The 22,682-nt window shown below is 38.2% G+C and overlaps 1 long non-coding RNA gene across 2 annotated transcripts in view; it reads left to right on the top strand.

The window, feature by feature from the left end:
- Positions 1-22,682, top strand: part of LOC113603395 (uncharacterized) — a 284,281-nt gene that overhangs the window by 128,023 nt on the left and 133,576 nt on the right. For both annotated transcript variants that reach the window (XR_003424969.2, XR_003424968.2), the window contains exon 3: positions 14,804-14,966. This is a non-coding gene — a long non-coding RNA (uncharacterized LOC113603395). The remainder of the gene's footprint in view (positions 1-14,803; positions 14,967-22,682) is intronic.

Genomic DNA, 22,682 nt, shown 5'->3' on the forward strand with positions numbered 1-22,682 from the left:
ATACATTAAAGCTAATTCCTTAAGAAGTATTATAGTGGGTATGGGTTACAAAAAATAGTTGGAACATCTTGTTTTAATGGGAAAGAGAAGTCATCAAGATATGGGCAAAACCCAAAGTTTTTATTTAAGACCATTGATGTGAATCAGATTACGTTAAACAAAGTAATCATCAAATGAAGAACAGTTTTATTACAAGGATTGATTGACATGCTTTCCACAGATTTTGATGTACTGTGTTTTCATTTTAATTCTGTTCAAAATATTTTCTCATTTCCCTTTTGATCTCTTTTGATTCATGGGTTATTTAGAAATATGCCTCCTCTGTTTATAAAAATGGAGGATTTTCCAAAAAATATTTTTGTTTCTGGCTTTTTAAAAATAATGTTTATTTACTTATTTTTGAGATAGAACACAAGCTGGGGAGGGGCATAGACAGAGAGGGAGAGGGAGAGGGGAGAGGGAGACAGAGAATCTCACGCAGGCTCTGCACTGCCAGCACAGAGCCCAACACAGGGCTCCATCCAACAAACTGTGAGATTATGACCTGAGGCAAAATCCAAGAATCAGACACTCAACCAACTGTGTCACCAAGACACCCCTGTTTTTGACATTTAATTGTGTTGTATTCCAAGAACATAGGTTGCATGATTTGAACCATTTCAAATATACTTATTGTATGATTCAGAATATAGTCTATTGTGGTGTTTTTTGTGCACTTGAAAATTATGTGTATTCAGATGTTTTGGATGGGTGTTCTATAAATGTTGATCGGGTCAATTGACATTTGTTTGATAGTGTTATTCAAATCTTTTATACCATTACTTATTTGCTGTCCACTTGTTCTATGACTTACTGAGAGAAGGATGTTAAAATCTCCCACCGTAATTACAGATTTGTTTATTTTTTCCAGTCCTGTCAATTTTTTGCTTCATGCATTTTGAAGCTCTGTTATTAGGGGCATAAACATTTAGGATTCTTACCTTTTCTTACTGAATTGATCTTTTTAGCATTATAAAATGACACTCTTCATACCTGCTCATATTCTTTGTTTCAAAGTATGCTAGGTCTGAGAAAAATGTAGACCTTTCAGCTTTCCTTTTACTAGTGTTAACATGACATATCTTTTTCTTTTTACTTGTTTCTATAGGAAGCATATAATTTGTTATTATTCTTTTTAAAATCCAATCTGACAGTCTCTGTCTTTTAATTAGGATGTTTAGATCATTTACATGCAATGTGATTATTGATATGGTTGAGCTTAAATCACTTACTTCTATTTTTCCTACCTCCTCTTGGTTCTTTTTTCCTTTTTTTTTTTTACCTTATTTTGGTTTAATTAAATAATTTTTATTAGCCCTTTTTATCCTTAGTTGCTTTGTTTAGGTGTTGCTTTAGGGTATATAGCTTTAACTTACTACACTGTACTTTTCAGTAAAATACTGCTTCATGTATAGTTTAAGAATTTTATAACAGTGTACTCCCATTTTCCTCCTCTCAGGCTTAGTGCCATTTTGGGCATACATTTTACTTCTACATATGTTATAAACCCCATAATATATTATTAAAATAAGAGAATAAATCAGGGTGTCTGGGTGGCTCAGTGGGTTGAGTATCTGATGGCTCAGGTCATGATCTCACAGTTTTTGGACCAAGCCCTGAGTCAGGCTCTACACTGACAACACATAGCCTGCTTGGGATTCTCTCTGTCCCTCCCCTGCTCCTGCTCTCTCTCTCTCTCTCTCTCTCAAAACAAATAAATAAACATTTAAAATAAATAAGAGAAAAATCTTTAATATTTACCCACATTTTTACCATTTCCAGTTCTCTTCATGCCTTTGTGTTGATAAAGATTTCTATCTGCTGTCATTTTCCTCCTGTCCCAAGGGCTTTTTAAAAACATTTTTGTAGTACAGGTCTGCTGGTGATTAAGTCTCCTGGCTTTTATATGTCTAAACATTTTTCCTTTTCCTTTCTTTATGGAAGATTTTTTGTTGTTGTTGGGACACAATTAACAGTCGACATTTTTTTCTGTCAATAATTTAAAGATGTTGTTTTACTTTCTCATTATGGGTTCTATTTTTCTGTTTGGTATGCCTACTAACTTTTTAAAAAAATCGTTTATTTTTGAGAAAGAGAGAGAGTACACACATGTGCAAACGAGGGGGGGAAGGGGCAGCGAGAGGGGGGGACAGAAGATCTAAAGTGGGCTCTGCACTGACAGCAGAGAGCCTGATGTAGGGCTTGAGCTCACACACTGAGATCATGCCCTGAGCTGAAGTTGGACACTTAACCAACTGAGCCACTCAGGCGCCCCTGCCTGCTAACTTTTTGATTGGATGATAGACATTGTGAATTTTACCTTGTTAAGTGCTGAATATTTTTGTATTCCTATAAATATTTTTGAGTTTTCTTTGAGGTGTATTTAATTGACCTTCAAATAGTATGGTCCCTTCAAGGCTTTCTGTTAAGTTTTGCTAGGTAGGACCAGAGCAGTCTTTATTCCAGAACTAGTTTAGTTTTATAATGAGCCAGTACCCTGTGGAATACTCTACCCCAAGCCTGGTTAATTATAAGGTTTTTCCTTGTGGGTTGTGGAAATAGAAATACTTATGGTTCTTTACGTTCTCTAGGATTGGTTCCTTCTGTTTATTTTAGGTATTCTTTATCTGGCCTTGAGTAGTTTCCTTACATGGTCAATATTCAGATGAAGACTTGAGTGGGACCTTCTGCAAATCTTGAGGTTTTCTCTCTGTGCACCTCTCCCTTCTTTGGTGCTTTGCCCATTGAATTCTATCCTTATTGCCAGCTTTAAACTTCCAAATCCCCCTTCTCAATCCAGTAGGATTACTGGGTTCTAGCTGATGCCTCCCTCCCTCTGCTGAGGACTAGAAGCTCTCTCAAAGCAGTAAGCTGGACAGTCATCGGGCATACCTCATTTCCCCTCTCAGGGATCACTTTCCCCTGCAATCTTATGTTCAATGTCTGAAAATAATTGGTTGTTTAATTACTTCAGACCAGAGGTATAAGTGTTCTTTATTACTCCATCTTTGTCACAATAAGAAGTAATTACTTGGCTAATTCGTAGCCATAATTTTAGTCCCTGGTTTAATCTTGTGTAGGTACACCCTTCCTGATCAACTTATGTGAGGTAGGCTCCCCTATTCTCATAAAATGTTGTTACCTTCCTTCAGGATCCTTCCACGGTTTGAAAATTTGGGGTCATTTTTGGGTTTGTCTGTTCAGAGTCTGTGTCCACTACTAAAAGTAAGGCTTGGAGAAGAGAACAAGTCTGTCACATTCACCTTTGTATCCTTATTCCCTAACACAGTGCAAGGCATATGGTATAATTTCATATATTTGTTGAACAAATAAATGGCTGTAGGACAGGGACAGTGCACTTCTTGTGTCACACTGTGTTAATGTATTTTTATTTGCATTTCCCTTAAAATTATTTTGTTGGAATATTGCTGGAATGAAGGTGATATTGGAAATACAGACTGGTTATCTCAGAGTATTTTCATCTATTTAGCTAACACAGAACAACATTTATGTAAGTAGGCATGTGAGGCTATTAACATTTTGTTCTTCAAATATGCTAAATTGTAGCTTGTGTGCGTTTCTACTTATCCTAACAGTTTGTGTGTGTATGTGTGTGTGTGTGTGTGTGTGTGTGTGTGTGTGTATGTGTGTGTGTGGGTGTGTGTTTAGAGAGTGGCTCACTTGGACTTGGTATCATCAAACCCCATCCTTTGATCTGTGTCACAGATATAGCCACTCTTGTGAGTAGAGTTGTTAGACTTCCATATTTTTCTGTGATTATATATATGTACAGTAAAACCTTGGATTGAGAGTAACTTGTTCTGTGAGTATTCTGCAAGACAAGCAAACATTTCTAATAAATTTTAACTTGATAAATGAGCAATGTCTTACAATACAAGTAGTACGTGATGCTGAACATCACATGGTCACAACTGAGCCAATGGTTCTTCTCTCTCTCTTTCTCTCTCACCGTCTCTTGCTGTGGGATTGTGAGTGATTGTCTCCCATGCTCGGATGCTTGGCCTCAGGCTGTGGTGTTTGGCAGAAATTAGTGATTTTTCAGAATGTTGGAAGGTGCCCACAACTGGCCCTAGTGTATTTTTTGTCACTTCAAAGCACCTATGGGCAGACCTTTGCTTTTCTATACAAGAGTAAGCTTAGGAATGCTTTGCCTCATTCTAGGCCAGGCTGCCTGCATGTATGGACCCTTTCCTCTGCTGCCTTATTGTCAATTACATATGACAAGAGTTTATTAATACTGCACTGTAGTCAACATCCATTAGTGATAGTGAAAGTCATCTTACATAATAACCTTCCTCTCTCTTATCTCCAGCCACAAATCTTTTCAAAGGTAGTGCATGTTAATTTGTTTATTTTTCTTTATATTTAGAATTTTCTTTATTATTTTGTATTATATTACATTATTGTGATTATTCTTATATAAATATTTTTGGGTTGTGGAATGAATCACCTGAGTTTCCACTATTTCTTATGGGGAGATTCACTTTGATATATAAGTGCTTTGGATTACAAGTATATTTTGGGAACAAATTATGCTTGCAAACTAAGGTTTTACTGTATATATGTATAAAATTTGGCTTTGTGTATTTTAAAACTATGTTGCTAGGAGAATACACATTTATGTTTCTTATGACTTATATAATTACTCTTTTCACAATATGAAGTACCCATAATATTAGTATTATTATAGGATTTGTTTTGAGAGGATTTACCTGATATTTCTTTTTGCAATCCATTTGTTTTCAATCTTGTGATGTCTTTAATTTTTCTTATCCATTTCGTAGATGAATTTACCTGTTTTTATATTCATTGTGATTTTTGATGTGTTTGGACTTGTTCTGGTATCTAATTTTGTATTTTTATTTTCTCTGCTCTTGTGAGTTATCTGTTGCTATATATCTAATTACCCCAAAACTCAGTGGCTTAGAACAGTAATAATTATTTATTATCTCTCACAGTGCCTATCAGTAAGGAATTCAGATAGAGCAGAGCAGATATGGGTTTTCTCTGTTCTTTGATGTTCTCAGGTGGAATCATTTGAAAGCTCATTCATTCATATGTCTAGTAGTTCTTAATGTTGGCAAGGAATCTAGCTGGAGCTTTTTGAAGGATCTTCTCCACAGTCTCTCCCTATGTTGGACTTTCTTACTATATGGTGCCTGGGTTTGAGGGCAAGGGTACTGAGAGAAAGGGCCAGGTAGAAACCATTCATTCTATCTTTTATTCCTACCCTGAGAAGTTATTTAATATTACATCTGCTGAATTCTGTTATTTGAGGTGTTTATGAATTTCTGTCCAGGTTCAGAGGAAGGGAACATTGGACTCTATCCCTCAATGGAGATATGTCAACAACACATTTTAAGAAGATATAGGATGGTATATATAGTGGTGTGGCCACCTTTGGAAAATACAATTTGTCACATCTGGTTTATATTTTATCAAATTGATATAATTTGCTTTGTTCTGTTCCCCCCACCTTACTGTCTTCAAAGTTATACATTTTACTTTTAGTTTACCCATGACTGATTAAAAATTTGCGATAAACATACGTAAACTTATATTTTGCTAACAAACTTCAGAGTTAATTCATATCCACTTCTATCAAACAAGGCAAACATAGCCTACTTTTCTTCCTTCTGCCTACCAGCACTCTGCCAAAATACATGTTGCAATTGAATGGAATTTTAGTTTATGTTTGTTATGAAAATAAACTTTTAAAGTAATCAGCATTTAATTTATTTTCTAATTTCCGTTTGCTTGCTGAGAGAGGATAGAATGAAATACTTAATTTCACCAAGGGACCAGTCTGAATTTGTTAGAATCTTGGCTCCATCACTTACTGGTTGTGTGACTGGACCGTTAATTTATCTGATCTGAAGGTATTTTGTCTTTAAAATGGGAGATGGGTCTAAAATATTACCTACCTTCTAAACAGAACAAATAAATGAGATAATATACATGTAGCGCTTGGCATAATGCCTGCCACTTAGAAAACTTTCAATATTATTTAAAACATTACCAATGATTTCTAAATACTTAAATATAAAAACTTCTTGTATTTTGTTTTGTTGTTAATGTCTTCTACTGCTAAAGATACTCTAATTTTTTTTTTTATTAATTACTCTTGTCTTTATTTCCAGGTATGATATGACAAGTACATTAGGCACATGGCTTGAGTTTGTTGTGTAAACATTGACATTAACATTGATTACTCCTATGCAGTTAAGCAAGGACATTCTTAATAAAAGTAGAAGGGAATTTTTGTTTTAATTAGTTGAGACTGATTCTGGTATTGGTGATTTGAACTGGTATCCATCATATATCCTTGCTACAAAATTAGAATATCATATATTTTGTAAGTTTATTTATTTATTTTTGTAATTTCTACACCCAACATGGGGCTCAAACTCAGCCCTGAGATCAAGAGTTGCATGTTCTTCCAACTGAGCCAGACAGGCATAAATAGCATTTAGGCATGTATTCTAAAGGGAACAGTGTATGTTGGGATGAAGGAATAGATTGTGAATGGGTGATGGTTGATCCTTCTCACTTGCCTGTGTTTCGGGGAAGATAATCACTAGCAAGTTGACTTATCTGTAGAAGGTCTCAGTCAGGGTTCGTTGGTACTTTGTAAATATACTAGCCATTTAGGAAGGTGATTGTTTAAACCCATAGGTTAGCCGGGGGTATAAATATAATCTCAATGGAGGGTAGGGGTTTGTAGAGGGAGACAAGGTATACATGCCACTCTACCACTTAGCCTTTGTCTCTGGAGAAAGGAATTATAATTGTCAAATACATGTTAGAGTTTTCAAAACTACTTGGGAGTTATTATCTGAATGTATTATAAATCATTATTCATGACTATTTTTTTCTCTGACAATGTGATCAAAATCACAAAATATGAATCATTTTAATCAAGACAGAAAATAAAAGCAAGGAAGCCTATAAGTACTCCATCCTAACTCAACTAATGATGACATCCATTTTAGGAAAAGCCCCATTGGAGTTTTGTTCCCTTGTTGGAATAAGTTTATATATTTATCTTGACATTTGCAGAGGTTAGCATGGCATGGTACATCAGTTATAAATTGCATTCAGCTGTGAGAAATACAGCTTCTCAAAATGATGGCTTGAAAAATTAGTTTTATTTTTGTAGTGTAAGATAGGTGTGGTACCCATGGCTGATATGATAGCCTGTTTGTGTCAGAATATAGCCTCTTATGTGTCTCCTCAGTCTTAAGATAGATGATTTACTCTTGGTTTCATGTCTAAATTCCATGGGAAAAAGAAAGGTATAGGATAAAGGAAAAGGGCATTCACCAAGGCAGTGAGCCATCTTTGGAGAATTTTTTTTTCCTAAAAACCTCCCCAGCAACCTCTGCTTATATTTTATTGGCCAGAACTGTATCACATAACAAATAAATGCTATTTTCCTAGGGGTCTGGGAAATGTAGTTTCCTCTCCAATTTCTTCTGCATCCTTTTTCTCTTTCTCTTCCTCCTCCTCTTCCTCCTTCTCCTCCTCCTCCTCTTCCTTGTATTTAGACATATTATGGCTCCCAACAAAATTTGGGTATTGGATAGGCAACCCACAGTCTCCATCATACTTGGATCAATAAAAAAATAAATTCTTCAATCATTGTACCTTTCAACCGTGGTTAGTTTCATTTTCTTTCTTGGCAGTTGTAATTATCCAAAAGTAGTATAAATAAAATTTTCCTTTTGTTCTCCTTGGATTCTTTTTTTACTGTCAGTTTTTATGCCAGAAACTTGTCCTTTTTACTTTTTTTTTTTTTTTAATTTTAGAGAGACAGCACGAGTGAGGGAGAGGGGCAGGGGGAGACAGAGAGAGAATCCCAGGTAGGCACCACACCCAGCAGGGAGCCTAATGCAGAGTCCAATGTGGGGCTCGATCCCAGGACCTAAGCTGAAATCAGGAGTCAGATGCTAAACCGACTAAGCCACCCAGGCATTCCTGTCCCTTTAACTTCTTTTTAAATCTCTAACTTTTTCCTCCTGCTGATGTTTCTAATGACCCAAAATCAATTTGGGTGATGTCAGTTCCTTACCGGGTTAAGAATGCTCGGACAGAATTGAGTAACAGTCATTAGAGTTCAGGTTTAGAAGATTCAGAAACCCTGTAAGGTACAGTGATGATATAGGGCCACCTGTGCTTGGCAGTGATGGTAAGATACATGGTAAGGTAAGGGTTTGGAGGCTATAGAGGTAGGTGGCTGGATGGTGGCACTGTAGTATAGATATACTAATGCAATTGGGCATCATGATTCACCATTATATCTCTGAAAATAAATCTGGAGTTTATTATGTAGATGACTTTTGTACCTGAGTCCAAAATGTTTTAATATTTTCTGTTTTCAAAATAACTTCTGGGACAAGTCAATGGTCCTCTATAGTCAGTGACTCCAGTCCGATTGGTTATGATGGGGATGGAAGTTTGAAGTTAGGGAGAGGAGAACTCTGTTTGAAAATCTACTTGTATGTGGGCTTGGGAGGGTTTGGAGGTAACCTGAGAAGACTGTGCGGGTCCTCTAGAAGACTCATTGGTCCCTTGAGGCATGTGTAAAAAGAGGAACACACTGCTCAGCATATATGCATATGTAAATATACATATATATATACATACATATACATACATACATACATATACATATATATATGTACATGTACACACACACACAAACCTCTTTTTGGGCACAAAACTGATTTTTTTAAGTTTATTTATTTTGAGAGAGCATGCGCATGTATAAGCAGGAGAGGGGCAGAGAGGGAGAGAGAGAGACAATCCCAAGCAGGCTCTGTGCTATCAGCATAGAGCCTGATATGGGGCTTCATCTCAAGACCATAAGATTATGACCTGAGCCAAAATCAAGAGTCAGATGCTTAACCGAATGAGCCACCCAGGTGCCCCAAAACCTATTACTTGTGACACATCTATTCTGAAGAAATTTCTGGGGCAAAAAACAAGCAGAGCATAGCGGTTAAACAAGTGAGCCCATGGATAAAGACTGCCTGTGTATGAAATTTGACTCTAAAACCTACTAGTTGTGTCCATATGGGCAAGTTATTTTAACTTTTCTCTGCCTCACTTTTCTCATACATAAAATGGAATTAATATTAACTGCCTCATAAGGCTGTGGTGAGGATTACATGAGGTAATACACGCACTTAACTGTAAAACACTTCTAGCACTGCTGCTCATATTCTAAACACCCAATAAGTATTGGCGATGATTCATAACACCTGAGAGGTTAGGAGTGGGGCTGTGGAGAGTAAGCGTGGAGTGTGTGGAATGTGTTCTCATACTCGTGATGACTTTTACTCATTCCTCAGGATGTCCTTACACAGAGCTGGCGGGTACACAGACTGTTAGAGGAATGACCTTATGCGGTTGAAAAAACGCAGCTCAAGGCTTTCAGAGTCCTGACTCTGGGCTTGAAAAAGTCACCTTAACCATGTCAGCCTCAGTTTCTTTTTTTTTTTTTTTCCTGACAAGTCTGCTTAATGTTTGGTCTTCCTCTCTCACAGGGTTGTCACAAGATAGAATGCTTTGTAAATTTTAAAGTGCTGTATCTGTCTCACATTCTTTTTGGGAGCAGCTGTGTATAAATTATAAATAAAAGGAACCATGCAAATAGAAGGAATTATTACTGTTGTATATTCTGGATGTGCCATTCTGATATATACATCCACTTAATATTAACATGTGTTTGCCAGCATAGGAAGTCCTCTAGTTCTAAATGACTGTGTGTGTATGCATATGCGTGTGTGGGGGTGTATTTTGGGGAGAATGAAATGTGTATATGTTTAAAAATGGAATGCCTTATGAGAAATTAGTTGTTTGCTAGAAGGGAAAGGCGAAAGAAAAGTCTTAAGCTGTCCTGAAAATCAAACCATTCCATAGTGACATTCACCAGAGTCCCCCTGCACAGCTGGTTGAAGACATAGCAACTGTTCATCAGTTAGTCCTGGGAGGCGGTGACCCAGTGTGCACCTGTAGGGTGCTGGGAAGTGAAGTTTTTTGAGCGCAGAATGATCTTGGAAAATTTTTTTCAGGCTTATGTTTATCATTTAAACTGAAATGCTCTTTTTTTGGGTAAACTTGGGGTAAGGTCATGGTGCACCAATCTTGAATGTTTGGAGACTGTATGCTAGTTGTCTTCTATTTTAGTTTGGGTTTAAGAGGTAAAGAAGTGTACACATATATGTAGTTTGATGTGGTGACAGAAGCTGAGCCTGTGAGGTCTCCATATTTTTGAAATGAAGCCCATATTCTTACACTTGAAGAAAAAAAAATCTTGTCCTGTTTGGTTTTTGTTTATTTCTCTAAGGCTTATCTTTTTCTGCTCAGTGTTAGCAATTTGTACCCCAGCCCCATAGTGAACAATTTGTGGTTACCTGAACAATCATGTTCTCCCCTCCTTTGAATGTGCTATTCCTCCTGCCTGTAACTTTCATACCTTAACACCCATCTCTTCACTCGCCTCCAGCAAGTAACTTCTCACTCGCCAAGGCTGGATCAGAGTCCCTCCTATGTGATCTCCCAAGGTAGCTATTATGGTGTCTGTTATCTGGGTTATGATTTCTTGTTTACTGGTCTCTCTCCTAGTAGGCTGTATGCAGTTTGAGGGCAGGGAATTGGATACATTAAATTTCACTTTAACTTAGCTATGGTCTGTATGATCTTGATGAACACTGCCTCTCTAAAACTTTCTTTATCTATAACATTATTTGACTAATACTTGCCACTTTGTCAGTAATTTTCAGAATATGAAGATAAAATATAGATAAAAATGTAAAAACAAATTGAAAGCAAAGCTAACAAATGTAAAAGCTTTTTATAAAAAAGTGCCATAGAAATAAGGCATTTATAGTTTTTTATGTCTTTTTGATCTAAAAATTATACATTGGGTGTCTAGGTGGCTCAATCGGTTAAGCGTCTGTCCAACTCTTGGTTTTGGCTCAGGTCATGATCTCACGGTTTCATGGGTTCAAATCCCACATCTGTCTGCTTGGAATTCTCTGTCTCTCTCTCTCTCTCTCTCTGCACTTCCCCCACTCATGCTGTCTCTATCTCTCTCAAAATACATAAATAAACTAAAAAATAATTATACATTGATATTCTGTCTCAGGAGATTTAATGACAAAGCTGGGGAACTGGTTCTTGGGGTTAAGCTAGCTGGAAATCAGTGCTGCTTCCATGGTAAATAGCCTAACAAATGTAGAGACGCTAAGTTACTCTTCTAAAAAAATGCACATTTCGGGGCACCTGTGTGGCTCAGTCAGTTAAGCATCTGACTCTTGGTTTTGGCTCAGGTCATGATCTCATAGTTCATGAGTTTGAGCCCCACATTGGGCTCTGTGCCGACAGTGAAGAGTCTGCTTGGGATTCTCTCTCTCCCTCTCTCTCTCCCTCTTCCCTACTCGCTCTCTCTGTCTCTCAAAATAAATAAATAAACTTAAAAAAATGCACAGTCCTGGCTGGGAGAATCACTGTAATTAGGAACTTGAAAATGGTTTTTGTATAGTAAATGGGTGTGGTAATGAAGTCTTATTTGTGAAAACATATTGATGTTTGAGAGGACTCCCTCTCTGTGGTCTAAGTACTATATCAGTTCAGAATGAAGACACAAGAGCAAGGCACATGAGAAGCAAAAACATCACCTTTATTATTCATAAAGCCAAAGGAGATTGTGGCATACAACTACAGGCAAGTGAGCTGGTTAACAGTAAACTCTAGAATTATATAGATGTTTTGTTTGTTTGTTTTTATTTTTATTTTTTTACCCAGTCACAGGTAGTATTGGACCCCTGTGAAGCTATCAAAAACTTAGAGGAGCAGACCTGGACACACACACATATTCTTTTTTGGGAGAGCTGACACCTAATGGGACAGAGGAGAAGAGAATGGTCTATGGATGTTTAGTTATATTTTCCCAACTCACTAATCAGATTAAGCAGCTTTGCTTTTTCTACAGAAGGCAAAGCCAGTATGTGGGATGATGGCAGGAATTTTATTCTGATCAGCATCCTCCTCCTGTGTGAGAATAGCAAACAAGGAAGCAGACAAAAACAGGAGCAGAAGCGGGAAAGAAGCTTTATCTACTTACCATGACTCTTTCAGCCAATTTGTTTCTTGTAGGGAGTGCCATTTGTAAAGTATTATTTATTCACAAGCCTTGGCTGAGTGAATGACTTATTAGGGAGCTACATCATGAGGCCATCACCTGTCTCAGACCTCAAGACCTGATATAATGGGAATAAAGAAGCACCTAGACTTGCTACTGCCCCTGGACTCACCTTTCTATAATAGAAAACTGAGCTCACAATTGTTAAAGCCATCTGATGATTGGTGATACTATACACTGACTTTGTGCCATGGATTTGGCATACCTCACAACAACCCAGAGATCGTTGGTATTATTCCTATTTTTTGGATATAGGAACCAAGGCTCAGAGTGGGAAAGTAACTTGCTCAAAATCATAAAGACAGTAAGTGGGATTTGAAGTTAGGATTGTCTAAATCTTCAGCTCATTCTATTTCCTCTTTCTTGTGAAAATGAAACAATATATAGTCAGAAAATGGAGAGCTCAGGTTCCTCTTACATCTGTTCTCAGACCCCAGATGGGTATGGGTAGTGTGATTTTATCTTAAAGCCAGGTGCATATTAAAGCTTTGTTCTTGGGCCCTGTTTTGCTTTTCTGGAAGTGTGTTGACCTCTCCAGTAGTCTATGTGAGATGAATAACAGTCTGGGCATTTGGGTGAAGGTGGTGATGGGTTAGAGTGTAAAAATATGGGCAGCCAGGAGAATTGGCTTACAGCTATAATTATGCCACTCTTGGCTGCCCAGATAACAAATGAAATGCATCTTTTAGAAAGGAAGTGAAAGAACTTCAACCCAGTTGGAGAGATCACTTAGAAAATTGGCATTCTGCTGCATTCATTCATCTTTCAGCAAGACAAATTTGAGTAACTTTGAAGAAGAATTCAGGGTACACGTGTGAATTAAAGTATAAACATCTGCTTTGTAGTTCACGCTCGGGCCCCCATATGTCCTGACCTAATGGCACCTTTTCTCCCATGATGCTAGATATACCCAGCTTTAAATGAAAAACTTACTGTTATCCTGTGGGTTTTCCCCTTTACTTTCACACTACTGCCACACTGACAGTGCTTCACTTCTCACACTTCTGTCTGAAGGTTTTCCCCCCCAAACAAGCAATTCTCTGTGCCACCAGCCAGGTGTCCTACAGTTTAATTCAATTCTGACACTCTCTACCTGGAGATAGTGCCAGATCCCACAGGTGAAGGGCTCAGTACCGCAAGACTACTCTCACCCCATGTCAGATGCCAATTGCAAGTAGTAGATCCCCGGGTTACCCCACAACTTCTGTCTGATTTGGCAGCAAATCAAAGGTTTCTATACCCCCTCTTCAGGTTTGATTAATGCGTTAGAGTGGCTCTAAGAACCCAGGGAAGCACTTAATTATGTTTATCAGGTTAGTAAGAGGTATGATAAAGGACTTAGATGAAACACCCAGATACATATGATGAGGTCTGGGAGGGTCCAGAGGCAGGAGCTTCTGTCCCTGTGGAGTTGGGGTACATTACCCTTCCAGTGTTGGATATGTTTACCAATTTGGAAACTCTGCAAACCTAATACTATTGGGATTTTTATGGAGAAGTAATCATGCAGGCATGATTGGTCGTAAACTCCATTTATAGCCCTTCTCCTTTCTCAGGAGAAGGGGGGAGGGGATAAAAGTTCCAGACTTCTAATCATGGTTTGTTCTTTCCAGTGACCATTGCTCATCCATAAGCCCACCCAAAGTTGCTTCATTAGGACAAAAGACACTCCTATCACCCAGGAAAATACAAGAGTTTCAAGAGCTCTGTGCCAGGAACCAGGGGCAGAGATCAATATATGTTTTTTCTATTATCTCACGCCAGCTTAAAGGAAAACACTGCTGTATTGTTACTTAAATACTTTAGCTTCAAAATGATTTTTAGCTACTATGCTTGATGATTCCTTAGCAATAGAGGCATAAAGATGGCATCCTGGTAAAATAGAAGACTTTGGGGATTTGGTGTCAAATATGGACTTGAATCATACTTTTCTATTTACCAACAGAATAATTTTGAAAGGCTCAGTTTCCTTATTTGTGAAGTGAGAATTCTAACATGCATTGTTGGCTGTGCCTCTGGAGTATTAATAAGACAGATGCAAGCACAGGGCACTAATATTTATTGACCCACCATCTCTGTGAGTGCTTTGAAAGATATCATTCAATATTCACAACAAGGCAGCCAGAGATTGGCCACATACACTAAAATTTAAACTGTAGAATATTTTCAGGATTTTTCTCCCCTTTTACTACCTGAAAAGTTAAGGAAGAGTTCCAATATGGGTCAAAGGTGAAATGGAGTTTAAGAAGAGCCAGAATTCATTAATGTATTATCTACTTCACTATCTATAATGATTGTTGCACCTTTCAGTGCTATTGTCACTCACTTCCTTAAAGAAGGTGGGCAGGGAGGGAATTCCAGGGAAATATAGTACTAAATCTTAGCTAGAAATCTGGCTACAAATCCCTATATAATCTCCGATGGTGTTGAACATGAATATGAATGTAAACAGGTATGGAACACCAAGACTCGTTTGGCTTTTGTGATTCTGCGTCCAGAAACATAGTAACCTTAAGGTACTTGAATTCCCCATAGGAAGAGAGCCTACCCAGTGTGGAAGCCAATAGCATAAAGCACAGCCTGGGAAAGAAGATGACACAGGAGAGAAAGAAAGACTTAATCATAATGAAATGATGCAACTCATGAATCCAACCATGGCTGAAGACATAATTTTTCTGGAGGTTTCATTGATGAGCCAGTAAGTTTCTTTTATTGTTTCAGCCAATTTGAGCTGGTCTCTGCCATTTGTAGTCAAAGATTCCTGCCTAATATAGATATGGACAAAGGCAATAGACATAGATATTAGGAGACGGATGTGATGGAAATGAGAGAGACAAAGTTGATATGATTTCAAAACTGAACGCTTTGGAGAGTAAAAGGAGAACATGGCTTTGTGGTTGATGTCCAGAGTGGTAGAATAATTGTAACAGATTGTTCCCCACTCGGCAGAATCTCTGCCTTTGTCCCTCATGATATACTCTCCTCCCTTTCCTACCTTGCTCTTTGCCCTAGAAGCCTGTGTGAGTTAACTCTGAGGTGCCCTGGGGCTGGCTGTGTCTGTGAAAGATCTTTGCTCTTTTCAAGGTAACCCGGTCTTTGTAATTCTAGGTTCTTTAGGTAATCTCTCCCATCTGACATCCTTTCAGGCTTAGAAGAAATCATTGTCATGATGCTGCTAGTCTCAAGTTCCTGCACTGTCTCTTGTGGTTTCTCTATCCCACCTACATTTTGTAATTGGTCTCTTGGTAAATCACCCCAACCTCGGAATTATTCTAATTTGACAGTTCCATCTGTTTCTGCTTGGAATGCCAAACAGATCCACCCACACTTGATAGTTCATAAAAGGACAGGTTTATGTTGAAACAGTTTCCTCATCTATATAGAGTGCTTTACAGTTTTCAAATTTTCATTCTCATGATCATGTGATAGGCAGGTCAAGTAGTGTTATTCCAATTTTGTAAAGGAAACCAAGACTTGGATAAGAAATAGGTGTCCTAGGTCACATAACCAGTAGGCCATCCTGGAACCGAGGGCTTCTGACTCCAGCTGCTGTGCATTCATTCTGTCACACCTTGATTTATCTGAAATGAATTAGTTTGATTAATGAATTAATTACAATTTGCTCTTTCTCATTTATCTCTAGCCAAATATCTAGGTCTTCTAGGAATAAGTATAAACAAGCATAGTTCTCCATTAAATAGATGCAACAGGCATTTGGTAACATGTACCCAGAGAAAGAAAAATTGCGTAAGTTGAGGGAATAATGAATCTACCTTCTGCATATGAGGAGCCACCTAAGATATACTGCAAAAATGGGGGACAAAAATGATTATAGATATGTTTGCACATCTTGAAACAACAAACAGTTCAATATGATTTATGTAGTTGAGACAGGCTAAAGCCTCAGTAGTATAATAGCTGAGTCATTTGTCTTAGCAAGTATCTTGTTATTGGCAATCAATAATGCAGCCCAGATGACTGATGGCTTTGTTTTCTTGTGGTGCCTCAGCTGGTCTAAATTATTTATTTGACATATTGCCTCTTGGCAGATGTAAGGAAACCAATGATAATATGTTTGCATTGCCTGGATGTATATCTGAGAGGCAAAAATGGGTATTTTCTTCCTGTCACTGATCTTTGGACATACATAGGTAGTGTTATGTTTTGTAGAATTGTCATGTCATCTGCTACATGTTTTGGGAGGCGTGAGGCCATAGGGTTTTGAAGTGCTATTTCTGGTTGTCCTAAAATGTAATAAACTTCATTACTGTCAAGAGTGCATTTGAGGGGCAGACATCTGCCTTCTTCCCAGCCACAGTGAATACATGTGGGCCCAGGGCCCACACTTTATTGTGATTTATATGTTAAGATGTCTTTCCTTCCCAATAGATGGGCAGGTCCTTGAGGACAGGAACTGTGTCTTATTTATCTTTGTAATCTCGGTATCTGTCACAGAGTCTGACACACTAGTAGTCAGTTAATAAATGTTTGTTGATGAACCAAAGATAGGAATGAATGATCACACAGAGAATTTATAGCTTTTGCTTTAGGTTTACAAGTTATTAACCTTATTCGATAAAGTACTGCTTTGGAAGGCGGCATAAAATAAAAGGCAGATCTTTTTTCTTTTTGAATCTCAGTGACAATAGACAAGTTATTTAACTGTGGTAAGCTTTAGCTTTCTGTATACAAAATGAGGAACACGGTATTTTCTTCATAGTGTTATCATGGGAATTCAAGTGTAATAATGGACTTGAAAAAGTTTGTAAACTTGAAATGTCTATATAAATAAGAAATTTATGTGAGGGTAGTGGTTTACTGGTAAACTGGCCCTACCAATAAAACAAACCAAAACAAACTAGCTCTTATTTGTAGCATTTGCCGATTTCTGTGGTATAAATGCTCCCATCATGGCTGATTTCAAACTAAAGTTTTGAAAACCAGTTCCCAAAATTCCTGAATATTTAACAAGTTGCTCTTGTGAGCTGGCTTCTAGACACCGTTGGGTAAGAAGAAGGGATTTGGCTCAGATGAGGCAGAATTGTGATGTCCTTAGTGTTTGGTTGACATGTGGAAGGGAGTTCTGTATTTTGAGAGAGGAAAGACTACCAAAATGTTTTGACAGGGAGACTTTAGATCTGTACCTAAAGTTGAGCAATATGACATCATTACAATGACTTTCTTAGTGGCAGAGAGGTACCCAGAAATTCTTTCACCCTTAACTGAAAATTTTTGGCACTAATACTGAATGATTCATTCAACAAATATTTATTTATTTTGGGTAGGAGAGGGAAACTGCTGGAAAAGCACTAAAAATGGGGAATGTGTTCATTAGATGATCTGTGATTCATGGAATAGATTAACATTGACCTTTATGGGGGAAAGGGGGTTAATGGAAGGATAAACTGGACCTGACTAGGAGACATCAGAATCTGGGATGGCTCTACAGATGTCTTTCCTTTGGTCTTCCGGATCTGTTATGGTGTCTTTGTTTCTCTTTACTAGTCTCAGGCTTTTCACAATTTGATAATGCAGAAGATGTGGTTATATGTTATATTTCATAATTCTATCTAATGGTCTTCACTTAGCATAAGCTGTATTCATAGGGACATATCAAGAGTTCAGTGTGACTAAGTTAATGTGCATGTCAGGAAGTGATTCTCAATTTTTAGCATGCATTAGAATCACCTGGAGAGTTATTGAAAATTAGACTCTGGGAATGTAGCTAGAGTCACCATAACTCAATATCTTGGGGTGGAGCCCAGAAAAATAAGCACCGTTGATTATTCTGATGCAGGTGGTTGGAAAAACGTGTTTGGAAAAGAACCCTGCCAATTGTTTAAGTAATTTACCTTTCATGGTTGGACATTATCTTCTAACTCAGTGGGTTCTCAACCTTGGCTGCACATTGGGATCACTTGAGAGCTTTAAAAAAACCACTCGCTCTTGGCACCCCAAAAGTTCTGATTTAACTTATTTGGGATGTGGTCTGGTATTGGGATTTTTAAGAATCTCCTCAACTGACTCTATTATGTAGCCAAGTTTGAAAACTTATGCTATGGGAGCCTGTGAAGGGGTTTAAGCAGTATGCTGTTCAGGAGTGAAATAGTCAATTTTTTATTTGAATTACTCTACTAGCTGACTGGAGAAAGGAACTGAGAGCTACGATACTCTTATGTTCAAACAGGAGGTGAAAGGCAGGAGGTTGGTGCAAGAAGGTAGGATACTCAAACTTAAGACTTCAAAGGTGGAACACAGGTTCCAGATGAATATACGAACTAAGAGTATGGCTGTGGAATGAGTGGTGGAAGAAAATAAGTGAAGATCATCAGAGTTAAGAGGGTCAATAACAGAGAAGCTGGGCATAGATAGTAGTCATGTGGAGGGATAGAAGGGATATAGTCATATGTGAGAACCTGAAAGAAAGGTGTTTTTTTTTTTTTTACACAAGATGGAAGACTAATGGCCTGGACATAGGGTATCATGACACTAAATGCTTCCTCCTACAAGAGAAGTAGGTGACTTTGTGGATGAGAGAGAAAGGAAGAAGAGAAAAGGAGAAATTTGGAGAGGGTTATGGGGTAGGGGATAGGGGAATGGTTATCTAAGAGGGAGACAGATTTTAGTTAAGGCAGGAGGTAGAGAGAATACTCTTGGATTAGATACATTTATAATGACTGAGAAAGAGTTTTAGAGGGTACATTCAGAATGTCAGAATGGAAGTTATATTTGGGGTGGAGCTTGTATAGAGGTGGTAGTCACTAGGACTGACCACAAATATAGTTGTCTCTTCTTCAGGGCACATGGCACGATTGCCTTTTTCTTCATCCTTTGATCAATGGTGGCCCTGTGGCTTTATTGGACCAATGTGACAAGTGAGCAGAAATGATATGTGTTACTTCTACACGGAAGCTTTAAGAGCTAGGCTGATATAGACTTTCCTCTGTCACGGCAACCACCAACATTTAAAATAGTAAAGTCTATATCAGCCTAGGGTCCTGGATCAAGACCCTGCTGCTAATCTATGATAGACATAAATCAGGAACAGGGACTGAACCTTTGTGGTTTTTTAAGCCACAGAAATTTTTATTTGCTTTGTTACCTTAGCATAACCTATGGGAGGCAGACCATGTATGTATGAATGTATAGTCCAGGGCAAAAGCTCAGAGAACAAACCATTAGTATCAGGTGTTAGTTGCAGTTGGCTATATTTGGGGGAAAAAAAGGCAGACATACAATCAGGAATGAAAGGAAATAAAATACATACACCCAAAAAAATACTTCACAGTTGGAAGAGGAAGCCACCCCTCAATTCCAAACAGAAAAAGACATAATTCCGAAAACTCTGGAATGGTAAAGAACAATTAAAAGTTGGCATTGGAGCAAGCATCAAATTAAGAGTATGGCCATCACATCCATTGTAGATGGGGTTGCCTCAAGGTCAAAGTCTAACTAAGCGTATACTGTGTGGTGATGTGGTACCATAGGCCACAGAGCTGTCGTGTGGATAGGATGACCACTGGCTCAAGTTTGCTGGTACTTTCAGTGCAAGAACTGTGAAATTCCAAGACACATAGAAGAGACGCATAGGGGCTCCTACCTGTGGGCCCCATAATGGGCAATTTTGCCTGGAGGAGAAATAAAACCTTTGTGGTTTTAAGCTACTGAACATTTTGGTATGGTTACTGCCACATAAACCTGGCCTATTTTGGCTACTCCAGGAGGAAAGGAACCATAGGAAGAGGAGAAGAGTGGAATTGGGGAGTGGGCCAGAGCATTCTGTTTTGACTCCTTATGAAGTTAAGAGGCAGTGAAGCCAGTGGGGTTAGCTCACCTCAGAGTTCTAAGTGGTGCTCTAGGTCAAAGTGCGGCCAACGTATGCCACACGCTGGACACATGTGAAGGCAGAAGGCATGTTTACTTTGACATTTTTCGTTTGTTTTTCAAGTGAATTCCCTAAGGACCCTTAATATAACTTAATCACCTCAAAAATTGTCACACAAACATTTGGATACACATCTATTACATGGCCTGTGTTATTCTTTCCCTGTGAATTTTTTTTTGGGGGGGGGTCTCAGCAATGTATATGGACTCATAGATGTTTCCAGACCAGTTTGAACTGATGGGAGAAAGCATTAGTTGTTGCATTGCTAACGTCCATTAGGAGGACAACCTTAGGCTCAGAATTACACTGATTGAATATGAATGAGATCTGGGACTTTTTATTTTTATTTACTTTTCCTGTTCCAATAAAATGAATATGCATTGTAATGGGAAGGCAGATAGGGCTATTACCAGTGCAGCTGAGAACAATTAGTTCTTATTTGCTTAACACCGTTTCTTAATGTGCAATTGTAAAACTTTTCACAGGATGTTTTAAATGTAATCAATTTTTCATTGCTGTTTCTAATAATTCAAAGAGCCTGACATTTGCAATCAAGCCAACTATGGTCGATACCCATTTTCTCTTAGTTAAATACGAATTGAACTCAGTGACACAATGGTGGCTTCTGGAACTGATTCTGTCTGCTTACTCTTTTGTGAGGGCTCCATCAGATTCATGAGCTTGCAGGACAGACTGTCAAGTATCACAGGGCCAGCTGGACTTCCTGCAGTGCAGGGGTCAGCAGCCCCATCGGGGCAAGGAACCTGGCCTTACTGCTTCCTAGAAGTGTGCACTTGGGCAACTTGCTTCTCTGCACCTCAGGTCCCTCACTTATAAAATCAGAAAGAATTTCTTTTACAGAGTTGTTTTAGGATTAAATGAAATAATGCATCAGTCATGTTAAATTACTCACTATTAGTGGCAAGTGACAAAAAATCCAACCCAAACTACCAAAAACTAAAAGGGAATTTAGGAACTTGATAGGGTTTGGGATGTGCTACCCCAAACTGGGGCACAATGGCGTATTGGCTATTTTAGGCTGGAGGAATTTGAGAAACAGTAGGTATAGGAAGGACTTCCTGACATTTCCTTGAAGCAGGTCGTAAGACCCTCATATGGGAGGTGTCCTCCCTGTATATGGAGGACAGCAGCATCCGATTGCCAAAGATGCAGGGATGCTAAAAGGAATTTGAATGAACAGGTTTTGGTAAGTTACCCCCAATTTACTACTTTTAGCTTGTACTCCTTTGTCCTATCGCATTTTTTCCATGCCTCTCTACTCTTCATCAAACTTAGTATAAAAACACTCAGATTGAAAGGGTTCTTTAGGTCTTCATTTCCTTATGAAGGCTCTTCTGTTATGTAAAACTTACATTAAATACATTTGTATGCTTTTCTCTTGTTAATCTGTCTTCTCTTCTAGAGACCCAGCTGAGAACCTAAGAAAGAATGGGAAGGTATCTCCCTTTGGGTTCCTATAGGAAGTATATCAAGGGTTTTTCTGGTTTCAGGAATAGCTGGATCCTGGGTACTGAAATGATGTGAGGATCCTCTTTATGCCATTTGTATCAATATGTGTTGGTTTTATTCTCTTCTTTTCAGATCCAGGTTCTAAATCAGGGGCAACAGGTCTAGAGCTATGGGGGAAGAAAGTTTTGGGGGGAATAAAGACAGAAGAAAATGGCAGCTTTAATGACTTTTTTTCAGTAGTTTTCATGGGCTTGCCTCCACACTATTTCCTTGAGCATCTCTTCATCATATTCTAAGCCAAGGATCAGCGAATTATAGCCGGCCAGTAGGTAGGGCCATATCTAGCCTGCTGTCAATTTTTGCAAGTGGAGTTTTATTGGACTACAACCATGCTTCCTCATTCTTGTATTGTGCATGGCTGCTTTTATGCTACAGTGGCATTGTTGATAAGCTGTGACAGAGACCACATGGGTAACAAAGCTTAAAATGTTTACTCTCTGGCTATTTATGGAAAGTTTGCTGGCCTCTTCCAGAAAAAAGTTGAAACTAGTGGATTCAGAGTGGCTTGTTTACCAGGTAGTATGCAAGACAACCTATTGTGAAAACTGAGAAATATATTTCACCTTGTATTTTTTCTCATTCTCTTTTTTTAAAATTTCAGCTTTATTGAAATATAATTGACATATGAACTTGTAAAATATTTAAAGTGTACATATACCTGTACGTTGTAGAACAGATTGTCCTCATCTAGTTAACATTCATTGCCTCATTTATACCAATAAGTGAGCAAATACATACAGTGTTATCAACTGTCATGTTTTACATGAGATCCTGAGCCTTATTCATCTTATAGCTCAAAGTTTGTACTTTTTTATCAACTTCTCCCCAACCATCCTAGCCCCTGGCAACCACTTTTCTACCCTCTATTTCTAGGACTTTGCCTTTTTTTTAATTACCCATATAAATGATACCATTTGTATTTGCCTGTGTGGCATATTTCATTTAGCATGATGCCCTCAAGGTCTATCCATGTTATTGCAAATGGTAGAATTTCCTTCT

This window comes from Acinonyx jubatus, chromosome D1, assembly GCF_027475565.1.
Source record: "Acinonyx jubatus isolate Ajub_Pintada_27869175 chromosome D1, VMU_Ajub_asm_v1.0, whole genome shotgun sequence".
In the NCBI taxonomy this organism is placed as follows: domain Eukaryota; kingdom Metazoa; phylum Chordata; class Mammalia; order Carnivora; family Felidae; genus Acinonyx; species Acinonyx jubatus.